At 38.8% G+C, this 18,108-nt stretch overlaps 1 long non-coding RNA gene across 1 annotated transcript; it reads right to left on the bottom strand.

Moving 5' to 3' along the window:
- Nucleotides 1-2,835: 2,835 nt before the first annotated feature.
- LOC117273931 (uncharacterized) lies at nucleotides 2,836-7,266 on the bottom strand. Its single transcript, XR_011413490.1, has 4 exons — nucleotides 6,730-7,266; nucleotides 6,421-6,636; nucleotides 3,230-3,346; nucleotides 2,836-3,132 (listed from the first exon to the last, which is right to left on the bottom strand). It is a non-coding gene; the product is annotated as an uncharacterized lncRNA (long non-coding RNA).
- Nucleotides 7,267-18,108: the final 10,842 nt, after the last annotated feature.

Genomic DNA, 18,108 nt, shown 5'->3' with positions numbered 1-18,108 from the left:
TTGCAGCTAAATCTACATTATCATCACCATTTCCGGCCATAGTTTCTTGGGTTGAGGATTCCCTAACCTTTTCTAGCCTCTCGGTGAGATCTTTTTCCTTCCTCAGTTGTCGCAGTTTTGTTTCTTACTCTGGCTTGTATGGTAGCACTACTTTCGCAGAAGCTCAAGTCATGCACCAATCTTAACCTATAACCTGCACACAACCAAAAAACAACAAACATAAAAAGAGAAAAATAAAATTAAAAGAAACAAAATTCCTAAATTAGCACTCCAAACTATTTCAAACACTATTAATTACCAATCCCCAGCAACGACGCCAAAATTAAACTAGCGAAAAACACACACTTAAATTATGCTCGCTAATCAAAATATCGTATCCACATGGATTGAAGTTAAACATTATTCTCATAGTTTGTAGCTTGATTGATATCCAAGATGATCAATAATTAAGATGTCTATGATGAATATCTAAAATTAACTAAGAATCTAAATCTACTGACTAATGTCTCTCGAGACAGGGAATGAGCAAATAACATTATCAGTGGGAGAAGATAAGGGTTGATAGGATAGGTGCAAGAAATTGTTTGGGATCTAACTCTAGACAATTCACTTCTAATGTTCAAGTGAGTCTCTTGAATTTACTCAATTATTAGTTCAAACATTCAGTAAAAACTCCTCTCTCGATTAAGTCTTAACCTTTCAAGATGAACCAATTTAAGCACGTGAAGATATGCAAGAATGCATAATGGGTTGGTCTTTGGTCTTTAGGAAAATCACTTTCAATTATTCTCTAAACTAGGTTTAGTATTCAACTAGCCTCTTTGAATTACTAATAAAAATTAATGAACTCAACCAATAATATAATGCAAAGATATCACAAGTTATGCCTCTCTCGATTACATGAACAAGTGAATATAGATGCAGCACTTAAATCGTCCAAAAATGCTTCAATACATAACACTAGTGTTTTAATCCACAAACAATCATCAATACACTAAATCCATCAAACCCTAAAGAGAATTACTCCATAGATATGGAGCAACTCATCACAATTATCATTAAAGTATAGGAAAACATAAATTCGATCCAAACTCGGGTCATGAGTGAGGAATGAATGATGAAATCCTTGTGCTCGTGTTCTTCCAAATTCTCCCTAGGTATAATATGTGTCAAAAGTTCAGAAAATAATATTTTGCCATGCATTTATACCAAGTAGTGTCGGGCCCAGACGAAATCATCTTTTCTCAGCCGAAATAGTATTTTTACTCTGTAAAATTTGTACAAGCGCGCTGCATGGGGCGACGTGCCATGCGGGGCATTAATGGGAAATTCTAGAAAGCTAGTTCTGATAGACAGTAGAGATTTGCACATCTGCGGTGGCCCACGCGCCGCGATAGTGAAAATTTCTCAGAGTATATACTTTTCGTGCATTTTGACGTCCAGATTTGGTCCTCGACCCCCGAACAGAATACCGGCTCAATCCTTTGGTCTTTTACTTGGACTTCAAAGCTCTAAAATACTCAAATTCATTCTGTAACATATACATAGCGCGAAATCACTCCTACAAGGCATAATACACACACAATAAGTGCTAAATACTATCAATTAAAGCTCAATCATGAATTAAGTACAATAAATTACAGTGCAATAAGCTACTTAAATACACAATTATAGCCTACCATCACTACACGTGTAGACAGATGAAGGTGCATGAGAAGAACTATCATGTCCATGACCTCAAGTTAGCAATTATTGTTCATACCTTGAAGATCTGGCGGCACTATTTCTATGGTATCCCTTGTGAGATCTACACCGACTACCGTAATCTACAATATCTTTTCAAATAGAATAATCTTAACTTGCGGAAATGATGGTGGTTAGAGTTGCTTAAGGACTATTATATCACTATTCTATATTATTCCGGGAAGGCCAATGTGGTGGCCGATGCCTTGAGTCGCAAGGCGGAGAGTTTGGGCTCAGAGGTTATTGGGCTGGGATTGGGTAGTTTAGGCCCGAAATTAAGGTAAATTTGGGGCCAGATTTTAAATACCCAATATTTAATAAATAAATAATTTATAAAAGTAATTAATAAATATAAAAAATATCATTTGTGTACTAAGATGATTAAAATGATTTTAAATATTATAAAAATATAAAAAGTCATTTTCTGCATAAATAAGGTAATTATACATGCATATGGGCTATTATTGCAAAATATGCAATTTGGCCCTAAAAATGCAAATGTAATTATGATAAATGCACTGAAAATATATATATTTGAAAATATGAGAAAAATATTGAATATCAACACGAAGAACTAGATATTTTGGAATATGAAGGCTGCTAAAGACTTCCCCTCATGTGAAGATCCTATTTCATAGCTTGAATGATGTGTTTTAGTAGAAAGTCTTAAGCCTATTCCTAGGTGGAAACTTGTCTGCTAGGATAAATCACCTCATGGAGTTGTGAAAATAAATACTGATGGTAGTTTCTTGGCAGAATTACTCATACAAATTTTATAAATTAAAAAAAATCAAATAAACTGAAGGAACAACAATCACACTCAAATCTTCCAAGCAAATTGCAATCATGACAAGTAATCGTGAATGAAGAGCAAATATTGACAGAAGAATTATCGAGAAAGAAGAATTGTCCAGAAGGAAGGAAAAAAAAATGCCGAGAAGGAAGAAGAATTGTTAAGAAGGAGCGGACCAAGTACCTGTTGCATTCTGGTCATAAAACTAGAAAGTGGTTCATGCATCCTCTTGTCCACTTCTAGATGGATTTTCTTGCCTACTTCTACATTTGCGTGTTCACGCTCCTCTGCCAACTTCCTTTCCAACTCAATATCCATATTTCTTTGCAACTCAGTAGCCATTTGTTCATGTTCTTCTTGCAACTTCCGATCTATCTCGGCTTGTATCTCTTGACGCACAATATCCATAGCAAAAGACAAGCTGGCCTCTATGTTTGCCTACTGAATGTTTTCTTTTTACGAGTCTTCTTTTTGTATCCCTTTCCACGAACATAGCATGTTCTCTCACCAAGAACGAAAGATAAAATCTCATCTCTAGTCATGGGATGCTCGATCTCTTCAGATTGTTACTAAGAGACAACTTCCTGGAGTTGACCCTGCGCTTATGCATAATCATTTACATAAAAACATAATAAAATATTTTAAATGTAACTTACAGAAACAGAAATATAATAAGTCTTTTTAGATAATTACATGAATTTGTTGTGATTGTTAATTCAACCCCACCAGTTCTCCTCTATCATCCTTGCGTGTATGTTGGATCTCCGAAACTTTAGCCGGTATGTCTATTTCTCCAGTAATAGGATTTCTCTGCAATATAGTTTCGGAGAAAAAATATATAAGCAAATATATAAATATATAAATAACAAAGAAACATGTGTACCAAAAGTATAGATTCCTTTACTTCTGCAAAACACTTTGTACCAAAAGTATGCTTAGTTATTTGTTCTTCTCTATTTCTTTTGTTCCTCTCACTTACAACCTGCAAGTCAACAGATTAATAAATCACCATTCAAAGATCTGAATGGTGCCCTTTGGTTGGCAAAATCTTCATGTCACGGCCCGATCGATCGTTTCGAGAGTTATAGCCTTGTTTTCTCCATTTCTGCTTCCTTTTGTGCTTTTCAACTACATTATGATATATCAGATTAGTTGGTTCGGATCCGGAGTGATTTCGGAATGAATTGAGATACTTAGTCTGTAAAGTAGAAGCTTAAGTTGGAAAAGTCAACCAGACGTTGACTTATGTGTAAACGACCTCGAATTTGATTTTTTATGGTCCCGTTAGTTCCATTAGGTAATTTTAGACTTGGGAGCGTATTCAAAATATGATTTGAAGGCCCGTGGTAGAATTAGGCTTGAATTAGCGAAAGTTAGAATTTTGGCGATTTTGGTCGGTAGTGGAAATTTTGATATCGTGGTCGAAATGGAATTCCGAAAGTTGGAATAGGTTTGTTTTTTTTCTTTTTACTTGTGTGTAAACATTTAGGTCATTCGGACATGGTTTAGCAGGTTTCAACATTGTTGGTGAAATTTTTAAGTTTAGAAGTCCTTAGTTTATTCGAGTGTAATTTGGTGTTTTGATGTTGTTTTGAGTGATTTGATGATTTGTCTAAGTTTGTATGATGTTGTGGGATATGTTGGTATGTTTGGTTGAGGTCCCAAGGGCCTCGGGGTGATTCCGAGTGATTAACCAAACAAGTTTGGAAATTGGAGGATTGCTGAAGTTGAACTCAGCTGTCATAATCGCACCTCCGGATGTCTCATCGCAGGTGCGAGACCACAAAAGCGAGCGGGAGATCGCAAAAGCGAGATTGGAGGAGCTGGGTAGAAGGTGCAGGTGCGATGAAGTTCCCGTACCTGCGATGGTCGCACAAGCGGATTATGGGGAGTAGGTGCATTGTTGAACCGCAAGTGCGAGAAGGTTGTCGCATCTGAGAGCCCGCAGATGCGATACCTGGGGCGCAGATGCGGAGAGGAGGAATTTGGCTGGCGTCGCAGAAGCGGAGGGAGATGCGCAGTTGCACTTTTGCAGGTGCGAGATTTTGCCGTAGATGCAGAACCTGGGATCTTGAGTGAGTTTCGCATCTGCGATGGAAATTCCGTAGGTGCGGCATTGCAGTTGCGTGATTTTTGCTCATTTCCAGCATTTATAACTCGGACTATTGAGCTTTTCGGGTGATATTTGAAAGGGATTCAAGGGTGCTCATAGAGGTAAGTTGCTTGAGCTCTAATAGTCCTAGCTATGGTACTTTTCTGTTGATTTCTCAGCTAAGTAGTGGGGTTTTGAAGTGAAAATTGGAGATTATAATTTGAAGATTTGAGGGACCAAATGATGATGAATTTTGTATGGTTAGACTCGTGAGTGAATAGGCTTTAGCATATATTAATGGTATTGTACTGCTTATGGCTAGATTCGGGATGCTCAGAGGCCGATTCTAGAGACAAGGACATTGCAGAATAGAGATTTTCTTGGATTGAGGTAAGTAACGGTTGTAAATCTAGTCCTGAGGGTATGAAACCCCCGGATTTTTGTGTCATGTGACTATTTGGAGGTGACGTACATGCTAGGTGATGAGCGTGTAGGCGTACACCATTGGGGATTTATGACTTGGTCTGTCCTGTAGCAACTGTAAAGTTGAATAACGTGTTGTAGCTATATGCTCTTTATGTGCTTTATAAAGATTTACTGTAAATCATGCAAGATACCATGTCTAGGCCTTATGCTAATATTGTTTGGACCTTTAGAAGTCGTTTCTTGCTATCCTCTTACTGCTTTAGTTGATATCCCGTACTCATCCATGTTCATGCATTCTTACATCATAACTCAGTCTCTGTTATTCTATTTGTTGCATCATATTTATGTTGATTGGGCTGATTTCTTTGATTTCTGAGAGCCCGAGAGACGAGAGATTTATGACCGAGTGAGGCCGAGGGACTATTTGTGAGGTATTGTACCTTAGAACGTGAGTTGTCCGTGCGGATTCAGATATATTATTATAGCATGTGAGTTGTCCGTGCAACATGTGAGTTGTCTGTGCAGATTATAGCGCATGGGCTGTAGGAGCCCCTCCAGAGTCTGAATATCCCCAGTAAGCGCAGGTACCTACAGAGTGCGAGTACCGAGTGCTGAGCGATTGTGAGGCATGAGTGATGGTGAGGCATGAGTGATTAGGAGGACTGAGTGATATTAGCTCGATGGGCAGTATATGATTTCATCATCCATGCTCATAGTTGCTTTGAGTCTTTGTTTGAGAACTATTGAAAGATATTTCCAATTGATTTACTTGAACTTTATTTAAACAAGCTGATTTGACTTAAACTCTGGTTACAAATCATGCCGCACTTTACTAAATTCTTGGGATATGAACGGTACTTGCATTTAGCCCTTCACTGCTTTTCAGTCTTTATTTATATCTGTTACTTATTGAGTTGGTGTACTCACGTTACTCCCTGCACCTTGTATGCAGATCCGACCATTTTTTATCATGGTAGCGGCTGTTGATATTCCTGTAGCTGATCATTGGAATTAACAAGGTTGCTACCCAGCGATCGCAACCTTGTTTTCTTCTTCTTTGTCTTCCCATTAGTTGTATTTTGGATGTTTCCCAGAATATGTTAGTCTTGTTGTTGTCGGACCAGTTTTTAGTAGTTGCTCATGACTCAGTGACACCCCGAAGTTTGGGGCTTTTCATTCTGCATTTCTATTTTTGAGTTCAACCCTTGTTTCTTTTATGAAATTCTGCCATACAAGATGCCTTTTCGCATATCTATGAATGAATTGTTGTAGTATTGTGGGAGTCGGCTGGCCTAGTACCATCGATAGGCGTCATCATGACAAGTTTGAGTTTAGGGTCGTGACACTTCAGGTATTAAGTTAATACTTTAAATTCCTGACTTCCAAAATATTGTATTAGGTATTTTTAGTCCTCAAGCTCAACATCTTCAGGTCGATGAGACAATCTTTCTTCAGTAGTACTGTACTTAGAGTACAGAATGCTAAGTTGCGCTTTCCATGCTCTAAAAAGTGTTTGCATAGTGCTAATTATAAAGGTCCGAAACTTATGCTCTTGCAGCCCGCTGCAAACTTCAAATTTATCCTGACAATATATGTAACATTATATTAATTATCCTAACCACATAAGTAAACCTTTCAACTTAAAGTGAATACAATATTGAAAGTAATTTATTACCTTGACCTTTAATCACATTGCTTCTCCGTGTTTCAGAACTATTTTTTTCCAATTTCCATCTTGGAGATAGTGCTCCTTATGATCAAACAACAGTAATTAACAATATCTCTTGCCCCAGAACTTACTGCTCTATCAATGTCATCTGGAATCATTATTTTGATTTTTCCACCATACTTAATTTTTACATCTAAACTTTTAAATATGTATTTTCCTCTTCCTCTTTTTCTATTTCTGGAAGAAACTGCAATGTAAAATGATACTATTGTTCATTAGTAGCTCCACTCAATCAATAAAAATAATTTTCACAAAATAACAAAAAATAGAAAAACTAACTTGCACAATTTCCAGCCTCTAGAGAGCGATGCACAGTTTTTGCTACATTTCGTGACGATTGTATTTCTAAAAACGGTATTTGGAGAGAGTTAGTAGATACTCATCCGGTCTGTAAAGGTCCTTGACTCAGATTACATGTTGTCCTATCTCTACAGATGCATCAGATACTCATCCGGTCTATATGTGTGGCTCCAAAATTGCCACATCCTTGAATATTTTCACGACCACAACTCGTCACTTTTTCCTCATCCAGTTCCTTTCATTTCCTGCAACATCACATAAAACGAAAATGATTGATCAGACTAGAGAAAATATTAATTCACTAATTTTACTTCACCATTGATCCTATTATAAAATTAAAGCTTCAAACATTATAAATTAATTTCATTCAGTCTAATTAGGACAAAAATACAGAGAAGTTTTCAAAATAAGATGTAGACATAAAGCTACAAGCATCACAAACTAATTTTATTATAAATCTAATAAGGACAAACATATAGAGAACTTTAAAAAAATGAGACATAGACATAAAGCTTCAAGTATCAGAAGAGAATCAAAAAAGAAATATAAAGAAATTTTAATCAAGATCTGTTAAGAGGCTCTAAACATGGGATAAAAAATCTTTCAATGACTAATTCAAACTGTGTATGCTTGCTTGGTCAGTTCAAGAAAGATGGGGAAGATGATGATCAAAATGGAAACAATTCAAACTGTGCTTCATGATGAAATTGGTGGCAGGGTATGGCTATTTTTTGCACTTGTATAAAAAGAATATACCTTTGTCTGTTTTCATTCTCATTGGCAGTGAGATTAATTCTAAGGTCTTGTTCCTTTCTGTAGGATCACTTTATTACTTAAATCTTACCCCATGCACATCTGATCTCTTCCTTATCATATATTTTCCCCACTATTCCTAATATTCAACCAATTTTTATCCATCATATCTATTTTAAAAAAAAAAAAATGATTTAACTAATTAAAAGTGGAAGGATGATAATAATCAATATATATATATATATATATATATATATATATATAACTAACATACCAGAGAAAGATGAACAAATCAAATCACTTACAAAAAAAATGAGAATTACTGCAGTAATATTTTCCTCTTACACACCCTTTGATTAATAAGGAAAATAGACAGTTTCATTAAAAGAATTTATACACTACCACATAATATAAACACCTTAATGATACAAATGCAATATTTATTACCCTTTTGTTTGTGCTATATCAGAAAATATTTATATGCCGTTATGCACTAATTCACTATTTTCTGATGCATTAATGCAGATGAAACACAATTCAGTAACACAAGAACTGTTAAAAGCCAATAGTTGATTAAAAGTGCATTAGGTAAGGGAAGTAAGCTTTGAAAGAAGCAGATGTACTTGTAGAAACTTTGTACTCTTTTAATTCTTGTTATTATGGTTTATCTTCTGTCGAGAGTATTTGGATTGCATACAAGAAGAACACAATAAAACAGTATACATTGTTGAAAACTAGTAAGACACACAAACAAGGAAACAAATGCATAGGGCAAGGTTAATCACATAATTAGACTACCTCTCAAGCATCGTTAACAATATAGAAAGACCTCTCGAGAACCACAAGAGACTCTAATTTTACCACATCATTCGCAAAGAAGTATTATGTTTATTGACATATGTGTGCCTTATAAAATTAAAAACTGCATGTCTACTGATTTAGGCACATAACCATATAAGAACAAAATAAGAATGCCGACATGTAAAAGGTCTCTCAAGAAGAAGATTTTAACTTACCCAGGAAAAGATATAGCTGAGATTCTGTCAAGACCGAGAATCGACAATAACAACACCAAATACGTGTTTTAATTCACATAGTAACTGATAAAACAAACAAAGCCAAAGACTATTGCTACCAAATACAATGTAGCCGCGTAACACCCGTCCAGTCGTTTTGAGCTCTAGCACATGATTCATCGGTTTGAGACCCTGAGCATCTTTACTTCAGGTATTATGACTTGTACGCATAGTCAGAATTTAATTCCGGAAAGTTCGGAGTTGATTTGAAAGAAAATTCTAATTTCGGAAGCTTTAAGTTGGAGAAATTGACTAAAGGATGATTTTTGAGTAAACGACCTCGAAATCAGGATTTGAAGGTTCCAACAAGTTTGTATGATGATTTTGGGCTTCGATGTATGTCGGTTTTGGATGACCCAGGAACATTTCGGTGCCAATTGTGGAAGTTGGCATTTTGGAAGAATTTCATAAATTTGGGTTGGGGTGCATTTCAATGCTATCATTGTCCGTTTGGGATTTCTGAGTCTGGGAATAGCTCCGTATGGTAATTCTGGTATTGGGAGCGCGTCCTGATGTGGATTTGGAGGTCCGTAGATCATTTCGGGATCATTTAACAAAAATTACAACTTTGAAGGTTTTTGAGAAGTTTGACTGGAAGTAGACTTTTATATCAGGGCCAGATTCTAATTCTGGAAGTTGAAGTAGGTACGTAATGTCAATTATGACTTGTGAGCAAAAGTTGAGGTCAATCGGACGTGATTTGATAGGTTTCGGCATCGATTGTAGACGTTGATGTTTCAAAATTCACTAAGTTTGAATTGGAGGGTGATTCATGTTTTTAGCGTTGTTTGATGTGATTTAAAGGTTAAACTAAGTTCGTGATGTATTTTGAGACGTGTTGGTATATTTGGTTGAGGTCCCGAGGGCTTCGAGTAAATTTTGGATGGTTAATAGATCGAGTTTGGACTTGGATGAAATGCTGAGGCAGCTGATACCCGGTGCAATTGCACCTGCGTGAAAAGGGCCACAGGTACGAGCCACGGGTCGCAGGTGCAAAGGAGAGGAGGTTGGTCAGCAACCGCAGGTGCGAAACATTTGGGCGCACCTGCGAAAGCGTGGGTGCGAAGTGAGCAACGTAGGACAATGCGATGGGCGCAGGTGCGGCGCATGAACAGCAGAAGCAGACGCGCATATGCGGGAGCGTTGGGCTGAGCTTGAACCGCAATTGCGGTTGAATTTCCGCAGGTGCAAAGCTGCATAGGCGGCTATTGCACCGTAGGTGCGTGGATCGCTAGCCAATGAGGTTTTATAAAACGGAGTTTTGGCTCATTTTGTATTTCATTTAGTCCATGGGAGCCGATTTTGGAGCACTTTTGTAGTGCCATCTTCATCAACTATAATGGGGTAACTGATTTCTTCCCATTGTGAGTTAAATACATGGTTTTTACATGGATTCAAGCATGAAAATTGTAGAAATTTGGGATTTTAAAGAAAAAAACTTAGAAATTGGTATTCTTGGAATTTGATCACGAATTTGGGCATGAAATTGAGAATAAATTATATATTGGAGTTCGTAATTCTATGGGTAGTGTTTATCTTCGAATATTTTTGGAATCCGGGCAAGTGTGTCTGAGGGTTGCCTTATCGATATTTCGAACGGAGTTGGAAATTTGTTATAATTAATTAATTATGAGTACTAGAGTATATTTTGATTGGGTTGCATCTTATTTGACTAGTTTTGGATCGGCGGTCATCGGTTTGAGGTGTTAGAGCGGCGTTGGAGCCAGTTATGGAACTTCGGAGCTAGGTAAGTCTCCTGTCTAACTACGTGAGGGGGAAACTACCCCTAGTTGTTGTAATTGATATTTGCTACTTGTTGCGGGGGCTACGTACGCACGAGATAACGAGAGTCTGTACGTAGCTATATTCATGTTATTGTCCGGGTAGATTCAGGTTCATGCCATGCTATAGTTGTACTATTCGAGTTGTCTCTTGCCTATTAGGTTCCTTATTACATGTTAAAAGACTAGACTTGTGTAGAGCTGTAGACTTGTTATTGTAGATATCGGATGAACTTTATGACTTGCCATGGAATAATTGTACTCCTCTAACAAATTTCCCCCGGATTACGCCTTCTCATTGAAGGGCTTTCCCCAAAGCTTTCCTAAAACTCACTTGTCCCTTCGTAAGTGGGGTCAAGGCCCCATCAAAGCTTTCTTATTCTAATGGGAGCGGGCCGTTTACCTCGGCAGGATAGATGCCCCATATTTGTTTTACTTCTTACTGTATTGGCCTTATTAGACCACTAGTAAGCGTCGATGTCGATCCCTTTTCATTACTTCTCTGGTGTTAAGCTAGATACTTACTGGGAACACATTGTTTACGTACACATGCTACATTTGCTGCACATTTTTGTGCAGATACATATGTGACTAGTGGCCTTGAGAGAGCAGAGACGTGTATGCATATGGGGACTTACGTGAGCTACATTCCACATTACGACCACAACTGGTAGAGTCTCCTTCAGAGTATTTATATTTTTCCTGCCCAAATTTGTCTTTCGGACAGATGCTGTATTTTATTTTACATTCCTAGTTGATGCTCATGCACTTGTGACACCGGGTTTTGGGATGATTATGGTTTGTTATGTATTGAATTTGTTAAAAGTATTATTATTTACTCTGTAAATCCCCATTCTTTACTATTTAAATTGAAGGAAAAACATGATATCAAAAATAATAAAATAAGAACCCAATTAAGTAATTATTGTTGGCTTGCTTGACAGTGGTGTCCGGCGCCATCACGACCCTTATGAATTTTGGATCTTGACAATATAGTATCAGAGCACTAGGTTCACTTAGGTCTCACGAGTCAAGAGCGAGTCTAGTAGAGTCTTTCGGATCGGTACATAGACGTCTGTACATATCTTCGAGAGGCTACAAGGCTGTTAGGAGCACTTCCCTTCATGATTCCTCATCGTGTGAATTGATTCTTTTGAGTCTTGTACCTTTATTTATTTTTTATTCAATCTTACGCGACGTGAATCGCTTGTTATAGATTGGCAATCAAGGAATTGTTATGGTACTACGGAGGTAATGCAGGATGTTTCTACCTGCGTGTTTGATTGGGATATTACCGTCGCCTTGCGAAAGGTCGTCCTGTCGTTTCAGCTCAGCATCAGTATTTTCTATGGTTTTGAGATTTGGCATTAATTGTTATGATAATTCGTGTGTTGCTATCGCACAGTATTTGTGTAATGGTGGGACACTTGTCTATGCGTCGAGGCAGCGAATAACTTGAAAAGAGGTTTTACTTAGTGCATGATTCAGAAATTCAGTATTTTATTTCCGGTGGAGGAAAGACAATCGGATTGAGAATGTTCAAGTTTAGGTTGGTGGAGTGACGAGACTTGGTATTTTTAAGCGTGGTGAAATTTTCATCTGTGATGTGGTATCGTCTTCTTCAAATTTCCTTTGGGGCAGGATGTTGTGAAATGGAACCTGAGATGCAATTGTCAGAGAAAACAGAGTGTAGCGGTTTTATAATCGAAGGGATATTTCTAATGTTCATGGCTCAAGAAGGATGATCTTCTAGGAGGCTTGGGGGTTTGTGGTAATTTATTAGCTCAAGCGTTACTGAGATGAATTTTTATTTAAGGCAATAACTGGGCGGTGAAGGATAAGGAAGGACATGCAGGAGGTGTCTTGTAGTGGTTAAACCTCTAGGAGGAGAAGTGTAAGAAACCATAAGTCGAGTATTTCTTAAAGGAGGAAAGTTTAACCAAAGTGGGAGAAAGGCAAAGTAGCATATGGATTCCGAGGTAGGATAGCCACACGCCTTGAGGGAAGAGAAATTTGGGAATCGTGATGGGCAGTGACCAGGACCATGGATTTTATTTGGATGCAACATGACTTCATGTTTGGAATGCGGTGTTGGACTTTTAGCTGATGTCAATGGGTAAGGAGGAACCTTGGCGCATCCCAGGGTAATGTAATTGTAGTTTCAAGCTAAGTGGGAGAGCCCCACCGCCTATTATTGGATTGTGTAGTTGTCAACTTGTGCGGTTTCTGGTTATCGGTGTATTTATGGGTTATTATGACTAAGGAAAAAAGATATCAATGGTAACTTGGGCAAAGGATTTGAGGAATGTGTGCTATCTTTGGCATTATCGGTTCATGTTCAGGTCTTGGGTAGACTTAGAGTTTATGCTTCGTGTGGATGCGACGCATAAGGAAAGGAATTCAACCGGTTTCTTCTTGAGAAAGTGTTCATATACTAGCAGGGCCTTGGAGTTTGATCATAATTGGGAACAAGCCAGAGTGGGTGACTTGCACCTTTATTAAAAGTGCGGTGCCTAAGGATTTCCAGCCAGTAGTATGGTTAAGTATTTCAGCTTCTACAGTGGATTATGAAAGGTGACTTGGAGTGTTCTACATTATCGTCGGTCTATGGTGTGGCATTTGAGGAATAGGATAAAATAACTTCGGATTCATAGAGGGGTTTTCAGAATGGGTGTACCAGTTGAAGATGCAAATATGCGCATAAGGAGGGTATGAGATGGTTCGTGGGATTTGGAGACAACGTGGTCTCGGGAAATAAGGTAACTCAGGATGAGTGCAGATTTGGGTTCATGATGTTTTGAATTGAGCTATCATTATTTTTAGGGCAAGTCCTGAGTAAATTAGAAGAAGTGGCTCGGTTGGTAATGGTTGAATCAATACGATTATGGCAATGGCCAGTTTCTCCAGCGTGAAGTTATACATGTAGTTTGTGGTTGTACACATGGGATTGAGAGCCACCACAACTTGGTTGATTTGGGAGGTATTCGATTCGTATGGTTTTGTTATGTAAAGGGATTTCCAGAAGAGTTATGGCAGTTTAGATTATGACATGAGGTTGTATTTTATGCGGTTTGGGAATTAGGTTGTGTGTTGCATTGGTTCTTCCGAAATGAGCTAAGTAAAAGGTTTCTATACGATGAAGTTCTTATCCTATTAGTGGATCAGGGGTTATTATGGAATTCTGGTACTCTCACGTATTGGCATGTTAGGTGCAGTGAGCGGCATGGGAAATTGGAAGCTGAGGATCAAGGTTGCGGTTCAGTGTTGACAAGAATGTCACGAGCTCGGATGATCAGGGAAGAATTCAGATGTTTAGAGTAAGCTGGTATTGTCTTTAGCGTCATCTAAGATCGGTGTCCTATGTAAGAGGCTTTATGTACTGATTTGCGGCTTCTTGATTTGCTTTACAGCATTAGTGTTACCGGTGGTATGGATGTGCAGACTTGTTACCTGATGCGGAGGATCGTGGGAGTGTATCCCACTAAAAGATTGTATAGGTATGACATGTAGTCACTTGAATGATTAAATATTTAAAACCAAGTATGGAGATTGTGGTACTAATGCTAATGTGAGAATTTATGCCTAAAGGGTGCTAAGTTCATTTGGTTGTGGAATGTGGAAGTTGTTCCGGATTTGACAGTTGTTCTTATGTGTCGTGAATAGGTCATTGTGGGTCCTTGAGGGGCTATTTAGCCAAGCATGGTATGATCAGAATCGGTTTGAGATCCGTTGATGGATCTAAATGTGAATGTGGGCTCTATATCAGGCCGGATGTGGTCATCTCAGCATAGCGTTATTTTCGGAAGGTTCTTCGGGCCTTGGGTGTTATTCCTATCGTCAACCATTCTGTGTAATCTATTATACCAAGCGGGTTGTGAGGTGGTTTAATTATTCGCACTCGTATTGAGATCACGCATGGTTTGTCGTATTATGCGAGCAGGATGGCTCTCGAGATGCATGACATATATTGCACCTTAGTGGTGCTTGAATTTTGTAGCACGTGACGCTACCCGTCTCCCCAAGATTTGTATTATGCAATTGGCGTGCTTATGGTTGATATTCGAGCATTTCATGTGTATGAGCGTTACGACTCGATGTGTATTTTCTTTAGATTATTATGTATGGATCGGGTGGCACGCCTCCACGGGTATATGGTTGGATCGGGTGGCACACCACCACGGGTATCATGGTTGGATCGGGTTGCACGCTGCAACAGTATCATGTGTGGATCGGGTTGCACGCCGCAATAGTGTGTTATTGAGTAAAATTTCCCATATCTATTATTGCGTGTTTTGCTTCTCATTTCCTGAGGAAGGTTCATAACATCCTTTTGGTTATTTAATTAGTTACGTGGGTTGAGTAGTTCTTTCCAGAGTTAATTTTTCCTTATGTATCTCCTTTGAGTCTGTAGCTTATTGGCACGTTGTGGCATTATACGGGATTTATTTTGGCAGTGTCTGAGGTGTCTTATTGCCTGAGAAGCTTGTACTGGGTGAGACGAGATTATTGGACCTGGGATAAGTGTGATCAGATTTATATGAAGCATATTAAAGAGTAAATATTGTTATTCAGTCCAGAATGAGGTAATGGTTCTTGTCGGGAGGAGAGACTCCACAAATTGTTATTTAACAGGTAGTTATGAGTTCTACACATCTTCTCTGTCGTGGCAGTATTGCAAGAGTTGGAACAAGATTTATATGGTTCATGAGGTGTGTTGTGAGCATTAGATTCGTGGGATTTTGGTTGTTGTTATCTGGGGATGTTATTATGGTCATGTGAATTATGCGGTGCATGGTGTCGATTCCGAGAAGGTATGCAAACATGTATTGGTGCATCGTGTAGTGATTAATATAGTGTTCATATGTTGGAAACAGACCTCGTAGAGGATTTCAAATGTTGGAATTTGGCTCTAAGGCTTATTTGATTAGATAAAAGGGAGGATTTTCAGGTTTGCTCGAGAAAATGTGCTCAATTGGGTTATGGTAGCATGGGTAGGAGCACGAGGTGTTAAACAACAATTTCAAACAACTCCAGAGCAGTTCTTAGCACGTTCGCAGATGAATGTATGTTTAAGTGGGAGAGGATGTAATGACCCGACCGGTTATTTTGAGCTCTAGCACATCATTCAACAATTTGAGACCCTGAGCAGCTTCACATCAGGTATTATGACTTGTACGCGTAGTCGGAATGTAATTTCAGGAAGTTCGAAATAGATTTGGAAGAAAATTCTAATTTCGGAAGCTTTAAGTTGGAGGAATTGACTAAAGGGTGGTTTTTAAGTATAAGACCTCAGAATCGGGATTTGAAGGTTCCAACAGGTTTGTATGACGATTTTTGACTTGGATGTATGTCCGGATCGGGTTTTGATAACCCAGAAACGTTTCGGCACCTATTGTGAAAGTTTCCATTTTGGAAGAGTTTCATAAATTTGGGTTGGAGTGCATTTCAATACTATCGATGTCCGTTTGGGATTTCTGAGTTTGGGAATAGTTTTGCATGGTGATTCTGGTATTGGGAGCGCTTCCGGATGTGGATTTGGAGGTTCGTAGGTTATTTCGAGATCATTTGGCAAAAGTTGGAACTTTGAAGGTTTTTGAGAAGTTTGACCGAAAGTGGACTTTTTGATATCAGGGTCGGATTCCGATTCTGGAACTTGAAGTAGGTCTGTAATGTCAATTATGACTTGTGCGCAAAATTTGAGGTCAATCGACGTGATTTGATAGGTTTCGGCATCGATTGTAGAAGTTGAAGTTTCAAAGTTCACTAAGTTTGAATTGGAGGGTGATTCGTGTTTTTAGCATTATTTGATGTGATTTAAAGGCTCTACTAAGTTTGTCATGTGGTTTGGGACGTGTTGGTATATTTGGTTGAGGTCCCGAGGGCCTCTGGTGGATTTCATATGGTTAATGAATCTAGTTTGGACTTGGATGAAATGTTGAGGCAGATGATACCTGGTCCAATCACACCTGCGTGAAAAGGGCTGCAAGTGCGAGCCACGAGTCGCAGGTGTGAAGGAGAGGAGGTTGGTCAGAAACCGCAGGTGCAGAATATTTGGGCACACATGCGAAGGTGCAGGTGCGAAGTGGGAAACGCAGGAGGGGGCGATGGGCGCAGGTGCGGCACATGAACCGCAAAAGCGGACGCGCTGATGCGCTACATGGAGCGCAGATGAGGGAGCATTAGGCTGAGCTTGAACCGCACCTGTGATGGACGGAAAAAGTCAGGAGGCACAGATGAGGGAGCATTGGGCTGAGCTAGAATCGCACCTGCGATGGACGGAAAAAATCAGAAGGCGCAGATGAGGGAGCATTGGGCTGAGCTTGAACCGCACCATGAATTTGGGCATGAAATATTTAAATTGTGCACTACCGAGGGTCGAACGGCTCAAACCATAGATGCATCTATTAACCTGCCGAGGCGAACAACCTGCTCCCATTAGAGTAGTGAAAATTTACCCCGCTCGCGGAATATAGTTGCGACGCGGTTGAACATAGATTTCTCAAGTTATTGTAATATTCCTCAATATTTTTCAAAATACGAAAATCAAATGAAAACTTTCAAATCCTCAATTTCAACCATTTTAAGGCAATTAATAAGCATATTCAAATCTCAACTCTTTTCAAGAAAAATAATAAACATAGTCAAATAACGGTATCAACAAGGCATGGTGTAAACCTAAAACTACCCGGGCATAGGCATAATTAGTAGATGCGTAAGGACTTTCGTTACCTCGTGCGTACGTAACCACCGCAAATAAGAGAACACATGAATTCAATTCACATATGGGGTTAATTTCCCTCTTACAAGGTTAGAAAAGAGACTTACCTTCGTATGATGATTTTGGACTTGGCATATTCCGTTTCAAGTTTTGGATGACCCGGGAGCGGTTCAGCGCCTATTGTGGAAAGTTGGCATTTGGAAGAATTTCATAAATTTGGGTTGAAGTGCATTTCAATGTTATCGATGTCTGTTTAGTATTCTGAGTATGGGAATAGCTCTGCATGATGATTCTGCCTTAGAGGTCCGTAGGTCATTTTGGGATCATTTGGCGAAAGTTGGGAATTTGAAGGTTTTTGGGAAAGTTTGGCCGGGAGTGGACTTTTTGATATCAGGGTCGGATTCCGATTCCGGAAGTTGGAGTAGTTTTGTAATGTCAAATGTGACTTTTGTGCCAAATTTGAGGACAATCGGACATGAGTTGGTAGGTTTTGGCATCAAATATAAAAGTTTGAAGTTTTAAAGTTCATTAAGCTTGAATTGCAATACGATTCATGGTTTTGGCATTGTTTGATATGATTTGAGGCCTCGAGCAAGTTCGTGTCATGTTTTGGGACGTGTTGTTATATTTGGGTGAGGTCCCGAGGGCCTTTGGTGGATTTCGGATGGTTAACGGATCAACTTTTAGACTAAAGGAA

The sequence above is a fragment of the Nicotiana tomentosiformis genome, chromosome 2, assembly GCF_000390325.3.
Source record: "Nicotiana tomentosiformis chromosome 2, ASM39032v3, whole genome shotgun sequence".
NCBI lineage: Eukaryota > Viridiplantae > Streptophyta > Magnoliopsida > Solanales > Solanaceae > Nicotiana > Nicotiana tomentosiformis.
This window is presented reverse-complemented; position numbering and strand designations above follow the sequence as displayed.